This window comes from Simochromis diagramma, unplaced genomic scaffold (genome assembly GCF_900408965.1).
Source record: "Simochromis diagramma unplaced genomic scaffold, fSimDia1.1 OVJJ01000197.1, whole genome shotgun sequence".
In the NCBI taxonomy this organism is placed as follows: domain Eukaryota; kingdom Metazoa; phylum Chordata; class Actinopteri; order Cichliformes; family Cichlidae; genus Simochromis; species Simochromis diagramma.
Window position 1 is genome coordinate 336,200 of NW_024386935.1, and position 11,278 is coordinate 347,477.

The following is an 11,278-nucleotide window of genomic DNA, read 5'->3' on the forward strand; positions in this document are numbered from 1 at the left end:
GGAGCAGGATTTTGAATAAATGAAGGGAAGCCAATATAGCTCTATTTGTGCTAAAATAATTTTATAGTCAACTAGGAAATGGCACTGATCTTAACCAGCCTGGAATAAACAAACGGATGTATTGGTGTTTGTCTTGTCTTCCCCTTTCAGCCAATAACACATGTATGTATCCAAATAGTTGCTAAGACTAGATTTGTATGAGGTAGTTGTGTGCTATTTTATAAACTGCCACTAGCTTAACAATTTGCATACATAAACTTTACATGCTAGTTGGTAAATGGAAAATAGACTGGTTATATAGCGCTTTTCTACTCGAGCACTCAAAGCGCTTTATACAATAGTAACTAACAGATTAGTGAAGTACTATAAATGTACACATCAAAGCTGAAGTCAAATTATTTTCTATAGATTTACATTAAAGAAATGATCCAAAAGGCACAACAGTACAGTGACTCATATTAAGAAAGGCGAGGCTGCTATTAAGGTGCTTATGTCAGCAACAAAGTGATAGATACATAAATGGCAGCAATTAAAAAAACATCCAAGAAGAATGTTTTATTATATCGGAGTTGTTTTGATATTGTCACTGTAGTGTAAGTTCTTTCTAGAATAACTCAAAATGATTGACTTTTTCAGTCCTTCATGAATATTTAAATGAAATTGATTCCTAACACCAAGTCTTATCTCTTAAAGAATTGGTTGCATAAAGAAAAATTGTATACTAGAGAAGCAGACTTACCTTTCCCCTTAATCTCCTAACTACCTAAGTTACTCAGCTCTCGAACACCACCTCCACTCATTGTGTTCTCACTAATAAAAAGGCTATTAAAAACCATGAGCCATGCTCTGATGCTCTGCGAGATCATTTCCCAACTCATCCGACATGGTGAGCACACACACACGCATCCCATTTCCCTGCAGTTCATACAGGGAGGAGACCACAATTTGTTTCCTCAACTAGAAGGAAAATGACCTTGACATTGCTCAGGTTTTTTTATCTCCCTTCTTTTTTCACTGTATTGGAGCTCGTGTTTTATTTTTCTCTGCCCATTTGTCACAAGAGCCAGAACCTCTGTTTTGAAAGTATTACCACAGCGATACCCATACGGAAAAGAAATAGTAAAAACTTATATGCGATTACTCATGAAAGTGGCCACTTTCATGAGTAAATCATATAAGGCTTACATGATTTACTCATGAAAGTGGCCACTTTCTCATTACTTTCATACATTGTTTTAGTAAGTATCCAAAACATACAAGTTTCATTATATAATTTTTCAAGGGATCTTATATCTGTTTTCACTCTTATATGCTTTTCATACAAGTTTCACACAAGACAGATACAAACTTTATAAGATTTATATATATCTTTTCCATATGGGTAAGGACTTAAAGGCCCCTATAAATGGATGATCTCGCATGAGGGAGTGGAGCACTGTGACAATGTAAAATGTTGATGATTGCACTTTGACAGTTGCCTTCATGGTAAATTCTCTGAGCTAATATTCATGTTTGAATCCACATTTCCAGCCTCACTCCAGTTATTAAATAAAAATGGCAAGAAGAAATGACCTATTTTAGGCTCTGGATCATCATTCATGACCACATTATATCACACCCACAGGATCTCTCAGCACTGGTGACTAATCTTCCTAATATGACTGTAAATTTACCAAATGCTATTATTAGATAAAGTCCACAAGAGTGATTTGCTGCTGTTCTGTCATCACCCAGAGGACAGCTTTGATAAAAGAAAACACAAGTTTGATTGTTTCGTGCCAGACTTACGCTCCCAGAATTCCTGGTATTTCTCAGCAGGGGCTGCAAAGCTGATGTCAGCATTCACAAAACTCCCATTACCTCACACTTTAGTTCATGCAGCAGGGATATTATTTCAGTTGGACAAAATCTCTTCTCAAAAGAAGCAACAACAAAATCTGTCACTTGCACTTGAAAAACAAATGTTTACAGCATCCCAGAAGGTATTGTTTTCTTGAAATCGTGTAAATCAACTGGTTCTTATATGGTGTTTTTCTACTAAATATTAAATTGCAATTTGATCCAGTGTAGTGATATTATTGTTCTGTGTCTTTTGTATCATGTTTAATTAATAATTCAGAAAAGTTCTAAAACTTTTTTGTACAGAACCCTTCATTCAAGCTAGTGCAGTTCGAATTGCTTCACTAATTATTAAACAAGCTGATAACTGAAAAGAACAGATGTTTAAAAAAGCAATACATTCATAAATTCAAAGCAATATAAAGTAGATAAAATTAATAGAATTAAATAGTTGCATTATAAGCAGTTTAGAATTACAGTAGCATACGTACATTGAAAAACTAATTCTTTTTTTTTTAAAATTCAATTCAATTTTATTTATACAGTGGCAAATCACAACAACAGTCGCCTCAAGGCACTTTATATTGTAAGGTAGACCCTACAATAATACATACAGAGAAAAACCCAACAGTCATATGACCCCCTGTGACCAAGCACTTTGGCGAGAGCGGGGAGGAAAAACTCCCTTTTAACAGGAAGAAACCTCCGGCAGAACCAGGCTCAGGGAGGGGCGGGGCCATCTGCCACAACCAGTTGGGGAGAGAGAAGGAAGACAGGATAAAGACGTGCTGTGGAACAGAGACAGAGATTAATAACAAGTATGATTCAATCATAACGTTTAACTGTTTTTGTAGAGAAGGTCATTAGGCTTTTTATTCTTCTCCTATGTGATTATACCTCCGTCATATATACACACACACACACACACACACACACACACAAAAAACACCCAGCACGCCCCTGCGGGCGGTTTATCCTTCAAGCTCGGGTCCTCTACCAGAGGCCTGGGAGCTTGAGGGTCCTGCGCAGTATCTTAGCTGTTCCCAGGACTGCGCTCTTCTGAACAGAGATCTCCGATGTTATTCCCGGGATCTGCTGGAGCCACTCGCCTAGCTTGGGAGTCACCGCACCTAGTGCTCCGATTACCACGGGGACCACTGTTACCTTCACCCTCCACATCCTCTCGAGCTCTTCTCTGAGCCCTTGGTATTTCTCCAGCTTCTCGTGTTCCTTCTTCCTGATATTGCTGTCATTCGGAACCGCTACATCGATCACTACGTCTTCTTCTGTTTGTCTACCACCACTATGTCCGGTTGGTTAGCCACCACCATTTTGTCCGTCTGTATCTGGAAGTCCCACAGGATCTTAGCTCGGTCATTCTCCACCACCCTTGGGGGCATCTCCCATTTTGACCTCGGGACTTCCAGGTTATACTCGGCACAGATGTTCCTGTACACTATGCTGGCCACTTGGTTATGGCGTTCCATGTATGCCTTGCCTGCTAGCATCTTGCACCCTGCTGTTATGTGCTGGATTGTCTCTGGGGCATCTTTACACAGCCTGCACCTGGGGTCTTGCCTGGTGTGATAGACCCCAGCCTCTATGGATCTTGTACTCAGAGCTTGTTCTTGTGCTGCCATGATTAGTGCCTCTGTGCTGTCTTTCAGTCCAGCTTTGTCCAGCCACTGGTAGGATTTCTGGATATCAGCCACCTCCTCTATCTGCCGGTGGTACATACCGTGCAGGGGCCTGTCCTTCCATGATGGTTCCTCGTCTCCCTCCTCTTTCTTGGGTTTCTGCTGCCTGAGGTATTCACTGAGCACTCGGTCAGTTGGGGCCATCTTCCCAATGTATTCTTGGATGTTCGTTGTCTCATCCTGGACTGTGGTGCTGACACTCACCAGTCCCCGGCCCCCTTCCTTCCGCTTAGCGTACAGCCTCAGGGTGCTGGACTTGGGGTGAAACCCTCCATGCATGGTAAGGAGCTTTCTTGTCTTTATGTCAGTGGCTTCTATCTCCTCCTTTGGCCAGCCTATTACCCCAGCAGGGTACCTGATCATGGGCAGGGCGTAGGTGTTGATGGCCCGGATCTTGTTCTTACCGTTCAGCTGACTCCTCAGGACTTGCCTGACCCTCTGCAGGTACTTGGTGGTTGCAGCCTTTCTAGCGGCCTCTTCATGGTTCCCATTCGCCTGCGGGATCCCCAGGTACTTGTAACTGTCCTCTATGTCTGCAATGTTGCCTTCTGGTAGTTCAATCCCCTCACTTCTGACTACCTTCCCTCTCTTTGTTACCATCCGACTACACTTCTCCAGTCCGAACGACATTCCAATGTCATTGCTGTATAGCCTGGTAGTGTGGATCAGTGAATCGATGTCTCGTTCACTCTTGGCATACAGCTTGATGTCATCCATGTACAGGAGGTGGCTGACAACTGCTCCGTTCCGTAGTCGGTATCCGTAGCCAGTCTTGTTAATGATCTCACTGAGGGGGTTCAGGCCTATGCAGAACAGCAGTGGGGACAGAGCATCTCCTTGGTAGATCCCACACTTGATGGTGACTTGTGCTATGGGCTTGGAGTTGGCCTCTAGTGTTGTACGCCACATCCCCATTGAGTTCCTGATGAAGGCTCTTAGGGTCCCATTGATCTTGTACAATTCTAGGCATTCCAGTATCCAGCTGTGGGGCATTGAGTCATAGGCCTTCTTGTAATCAATCCAGGCAGTGCACAGGTTGGTCAGTCTGGTCTTGCAGTCTCAGCTGACTGTTCTGTCTACCAGTAGCTGGTGTTTTGCGCCTCTGGTATTCTTGCCAATTCCTTTCTGTGTCCCGCTCATGTATTGACCCATGTGCCTGTTCATCTTAGCCGATATGATGCCTGACAGGAGCTTCCATGTAGTACTGAGGCAGGTTATTGGTCGGTAGTTGGAGGGGACCGGTCCCTTCTTGGGGTCCTTGGGGATCAGGACCGTCCGACCTTCGGTTAGCCATTCCGGGTGTCTCTCGTTAACTAGCAGCTGGTTCATTTGTGCTGCCAGACGCTCGTGGAGTGCAGTCAGCTTCTTTAGCCAGTAGGCGTGAACCATGTCGGGCCCTGGTGCTGTCCAACTGTTCATACTGGAGACCCTTTCTTGGATATCTGCCACTGTGATGCTTACTGGACCCTGTTCAGGGAGGTCGCTGTGGTCTGCCCTCAGATCCACTAGCCACTGAGCATTGCCAGGCAGCTTTAGCCTGGCCATAGTTGCTTTGAATGTGCAAGCCACTTTCCAACCCCCTCTTCCATTTCCTGCTGGTTCAGACATAATCAGTGTCCTCACTGTTGTAAGTGGTGCCTGCTCTGTTCTGTGCTAATGCTCTTCTCCTTGGATGCAATCCAGATATTCAGCTGTAATAGCAGGCAAGTCAATGAAGAGTGCCATACCACCAAATACAAATTACTGTGGATAAATACTGTACTACAACTTACCTGAAATTCATTTAAACTGATTGTGACCTATTAAACAGTTAATACAAATGAGTAGGTCTAGTGTAGCTAAGACAACTCTTGTTCTTATTTAGTATTGTTATTCAATAACAACCTTGATTAAAGAGTCACAAAGAAATTATATGAGGTCGCTGCCAATAAGAATGATGAGAAAGTGCAACTTGTCTGCTGTTGCGGGTAAAGCAAACTAACAGGACCAGGGTCAGTCAACTTCACCCTGAAGAGGAGAGGCCTAACAAGGCATGACTGGAAGAAACACACCTGTGTGGATATTCCAAGAGGATACTAAGCCTTTGCAACAACGCAGGCCTACACTTAGAGTAACAAAGTGCAGCACGGATTCAGTCACATTCTAACTCTGGAAATAGTCTCAGTTACTGTTATCTGTCGCTGTCTGAAGAGTCGTGTGTTAGCCAGCTAATTTTATTGGGCAACATCGGTAATCATTTAATCCACTGGCCTACTTGGTCCATTAGGCGGGTTAGACGATGTTTGACCTGCGCATTAAGAGAGCAACCAAACTCAAATACACACTGTCAGCTCCTGATAGCGTCAAACAAAAGTCAGCACCTGATGATTGCGGTGTGCTCCTGTGCGCAGGAGAGAGCCGCTTCATGCACAATTGCACAATAAAGTTATGCATACCATTCAGATAGCGCTGTAATATAACCTATAGGTGTCTCGTTTTTCTGCTTTTCTAAACTATTTGCTTTAACATAAAAGTTTACAAAAAGTCATGAAATCCATTCCCCGCTAGCAAACCCTGTTTCCCTCTTGACACGGTGCCAGCCTCTTACCCGGACAGCTTCAGGAGCTGCTTCTGGCTCTGTTCCTGCCGGACTGCCGGCTGCTGCTGCTGCTGCTGCTGCGGGGCTGACGCCGCTTGCTTCCCCATCCTGCGGCTCCGGACCTGGCCGCCAAAGTTGGCTGTGAGCTCCACATTATACGTGTGCGGTTGCCCCGACAGGCCGTGAAGACTCGAGATGGAGCTGACTCGCACCCCGCCGTTGGCTCCGGCCGTCCCGGGCCCCGGCCCGGGCTGCAGTACGTACAGCCTCCTGAAGCCGCTCTGGCTCTGCTGCCGCTCCGGTGACACACAAAGCGTGAAGAGAAACATCCCAAAGGAAAGGAAAAACCCCAAATATATCCGAGCCATATCCACACACAATGAAGAAGTAAAGATAAAAGTTTGCAAGGGGGGAAAAGGGTCCAGATTCTGTTCTGTAAAAAAAACTCCTCACTTCTTACGAGTAAGAAAAACGTGTGTATTCCTCAACATATTCTTGTAGATACGGAATTCCAACCATCAGAATGAGCTAACTTAGCCCTGACAAATTAAAGAGAAATTGTAACGTTGAAGTGTTCCTCGGCTGTAGACGAGCCCGTCGCCCTCCTCTGTCTGCCTGTAGCGCCGAGGCTGTGCGGGCTGCAGCGGGTTTCTCTCAGCCTGTTTGACTTGAGCCAGGAGAGCCCGAGAACTCCAAAAAGTTCCTCCGTTGGAGGTGAACGGTGTCAGCAGCGCGAGCAGCCTGCCTCCAGACGTGACGTCAGGAGGGGGAGTCTACACGCTAACCCCGAGAACGTTTGCTTCGAGTTTCTCGGGCCCAAGTTTGTCAGGGGACTCAAACCGAAGCCCCCACCCACACAGACTCACTGACTGACCCACCTCAACACCCACACACATTCTCCAGTTAGGCCTCTCTAAGAACATAATGACTTCCAGTTTAAATGACTAAACTCTAAAATAAATAAGCAGACTGTGTTCCACAAATATTACACATGTTAACTGAGTCATCTCTCAGCAGGTGGCACTGATGGAGACCAGATTAGTAATTATTAAAATATTTTTATATCTTTCAGTGTTTCTCACTTGATTAGCTCCATGACCAAGTCGTAAAAAATGTAGTCTGGATAAATCTGGATTTGGAAATCCCCTCTTTGTGCTGTCCATGATCAAATAAGCTGTTACTTTCGCACTGTGTTCCCCCCAACAACACACACACACTGTGTAGGTTAAAGAATAATATATAGAACATATAATAACATATACAATAATTATTATATCTAACATTACTAGTTTTTTCTCTCTCTACACTAAATGATACACATGTTGTATTGCTTGACCAGTCTAAATATTAATTATCATTTAATTAATATTGATACTATATATATAGCAGACTAGGTCCTAGTGTACTTGGAGATGTAAATTGCAATTTTGTTGTGCAGTCCCACAACAAATTGTATTTTGTTTACTTCACTTGTATACTGGCTTATGTAAAAGCAGTGTCTGTAAAACATATGCAGCTGATGTGCAGACTAACACTCACCTCACTAATGGTTAAAAAACAAAAAACAACACTTTCATTACTAACATAAACCAAATCAAATTTCCTGTGGAGGCACATTCCAAACTTTGGCGTTTGATGCGTGATTTTTAACTGTGAATCATTAGTTGATTCCCTAAAGTGAACCTCAGACATCAAAACTTTGAGACTCATAATGGACTGCTGGACTGAGGAAAATATTTCCAAGAAGAACTCACAGGAAAACAGCACAAAGGATATCTTCTTGTTTCTTTGTTCCTGTGCAGCTTTTAATGCGGGGATAAAATACATGGAAAATGTGATCCATGTGATAGCCTGGTTCTAGAACCAGAGCTTTTTTTGTTGTTGGAAAGCAGATTACTAAAGACGAATATTGAGGCTACAACCAAGCTTAGCCCTGGCTGTTGGGAACCTCTGTGTACTGGTCTGTTCCCATCTTAGAAATATAAGCAATCCTCACAATTTTTGTACATTTATTCAAGCTTAATGCTTCTTCACATCCTGCAACAACAATTTTGGCAATAAAAAATACTGTTGTCTGGCTGTAGTTTTAAAGTTTAATTCTGAATTTGTTAATGTAGACTTGAATATGTCCATGTCAGTCATAGTTACTGTGTATTGCTATTTATGACACATAAAAGAAACTTTTTTGTTACAGGTCATGAAAAATATAGTCAAGTCAACATTGTCAGCCACCAGTAGGTGGCCTCTCTTTCTGTTGCCCCACCCAGTGTTGTGTCCAGTGTCGTTTCCACATTTTAGTGTCTTCTCTTTTTACTTCAGGTGGTCTTTTAGAACAAGGCTCTGTACACACTACACATCCGTAGCCAAAAGCTTCCCTTGCTTCTCCATTGTTCAAATCTTTTTGTTCTTGTAAATTTCCACCAGGAGCATCACAAAAAAACATTATACATCTAACGTTTTAGCCTTGAAAGGCTAAAACTAGTTGTAGCCTTTCAAGAGCCTAGTCTTCAAATCATGTGACTAAAAACACAATTTATGACACACTTTTTTTTATGTGAGAGGCTGTCTGACTGTTTATGGTCTTTTTGTCTATGGGAGGCATTATTGTCAAATCTACTCATTTCCATGCAAATATATCCATCCATCCAACCATCCATGCAAATATAAAACATTAAATGCATGTCAATTCCTGACTGGTTGAAGACTTTAATAATTTTCCCAGTATCTGCTTTCTTAGGTAACGTCCTAAAGTGTACCTAAGCCTTGCATGGTGTGTGACTTGTTCTATACTTTGCATCTGTAAAAGCTGTGTGACATCACCTGCAGACATTAGCTTCATGAAAAAATGTAGAAAGACTCAGACAGTTGCACCAGACCTAACAAAACACATGTGCTCTGCTGTGGATCAAGGTAATGGACACGTTCCATAAAGAGAAAAGTGAACATCAGCAGACACACATCTGGTTTGGAGAAATTCCATGCACATAGCTGTCTGACAGGTGTAATGCTGTAAATTCAGATATATTCCAAATGTTGTTATCAACTCCTTCTATGCACATGTAGTAGATCATATCTGGATTCAGTCCACCTACTGTGATCTTTGAGTCAGAAAGTATGTGTGTGTTTGAACAAAAAAAGGACTTGCTTATCGAGCAGTCTCTTTTTATACTAACAGCTGCATTAGTCAGCTTATATTTAACCTGGCATAATTTGTATTCATTCTGTCAAGATAAATATTGTCCTTAACAATGTTGTGGGGATGATCTCTTTTCCACAGAATGCTGGATGAAAGTGACAGCATTTATTTCCCCCTGTTTGTCTCCATGATGGCATTTCTGTCTGACTGTTACAATAAATGATCCCAACCATAACATATGATGCAGAAACAACCGAGCATCACGTTGGGGCAGAAAAGCATCCCCCAAATGAAAATACATTTTGTCTGTTACAACAGTAATAATATACACTGGTCAAAAAATGAAAGGGAAACGTTGTAATTGTGTAAACTTCTGTGATATTAAACTGGTCCGTTAAGTAGCAGAGGCGTTGTTAATCAGTTTTGTGACCATGCTAGCTTGTTTTTAGCACTCTAGTGCCAGAACTCACTAACATGCTTACTGGATAATAACATCTTGTTCAGAAAGACCTGACACATATAATTGGACAAGTTTTCTATATTCCTGCTACAATAAAAATCTCTGTGCTGTCTTTAAGCTGGCCTTTTAAGATAAGATAAGATAAGATAAGATAAGATAAGATAAGATAAGATAAGATAAGATAGAACTTTATTAATCCCTCGGGTGGGTTCCTCTGGGAAATTCGGTTTCCAAAAGCACAGCACCGACAGAAGTTACAGTTACAGAATGTTATATATATATATAAAAACACCCAGCACGCCCCTGCGGGCGGTTTATCCTTCAAGCTCGGGTCCTCTACCAGAGGCCTGGGAGCTTGAGGGTCCTGCGCAGTATCTTAGCTGTTCCCAGGACTGCGCTCTTCTGGACAGAGATCTCCGATGTTATTCCCGGGATCTGCTGGAGCCACTCGCCTAGCTTGGGAGTCACCGCACCTAGTGCTCCGATTACCACGGGGACCACCGTTACCTTCACCCTCCACATCCTCTCGAGTTCTTCTCTGAGCCCTTGGTATTTCTCCAGCTTCTCGTGTTCCTTCTTCCTGATATTGCTGTCATTCGGAACCGCTACATCGATCACTACGGCCGTCTTCTTCTGTTTGTCTACCACCACTATGTCCGGTTGGTTAGCCACCACCATTTTGTCCGTCTGTATCTGGAAGTCCCACAGGATCTTAGCTCGGTCATTCTCCACCACCCTTGGGGGCATCTCCCATTTTGACCCTCGGGACTTCCAGGTTATACTCGGCACAGATGTTCCTGTACACTATGCCGGCCACTTGGTTGTGGCGTTCCATGTATGCCTTGCCTGCTAGCATCTTGCACCCTGCTGTTATGTGCTGGATTGTCTCTGGGGCATCTTTACACAGCCTGCACCTGGGGTCTTGCCTGGTGTGATAGACCCCAGCCTCTATGGATCTTGTACTCAGAGCTTGTTCTTGTGCTGCCATGATTAGTGCCTCTGTGCTGTCTTTCAGTCCAGCTTTGTCCAGCCACTGGTAGGATTTCTGGATATCAGCCACCTCCTCTATCTGCCGGTGGTACATACCGTGCAGGGGCCTGTCCTTCCATGATGGTTCCTTGTCTCCCTCCTCTTTCTTGGGTTTCTGCTGCCTGAGGTATTCACTGAGCACTCGGTCAGTTGGGGCCATCTTCCCAATGTATTCTTGGATGTTCGTTGTCTCATCCTGGACTGTGGTGCTGACACTCACCAGTCCCCGGCCCCCTTCCTTCCGCTTAGCGTACAGCCTCAGGGTGCTGGACTTGGGGTGAAACCCTCCATGCATGGTAAGGAGCTTTCTTGTCTTTATGTCAGTGGCTTCTATCTCCTCCTTTGGCCAGCCTATTACCCCCAGCAGGGTACCTGATCACGGGCAGGGCGTACGTGTTGATGGCCCGGATCTTGTTCTTACCATTCAGCTGACTCCTCAGGACTTGCCTGACCCTCTGCAGGTACTTGGTGGTTGCAGCCTTTCTAGCAGCCTCTTCATGGTTCCCATTTGCCTGCGGGATCCCCAGGTACTTGTAACT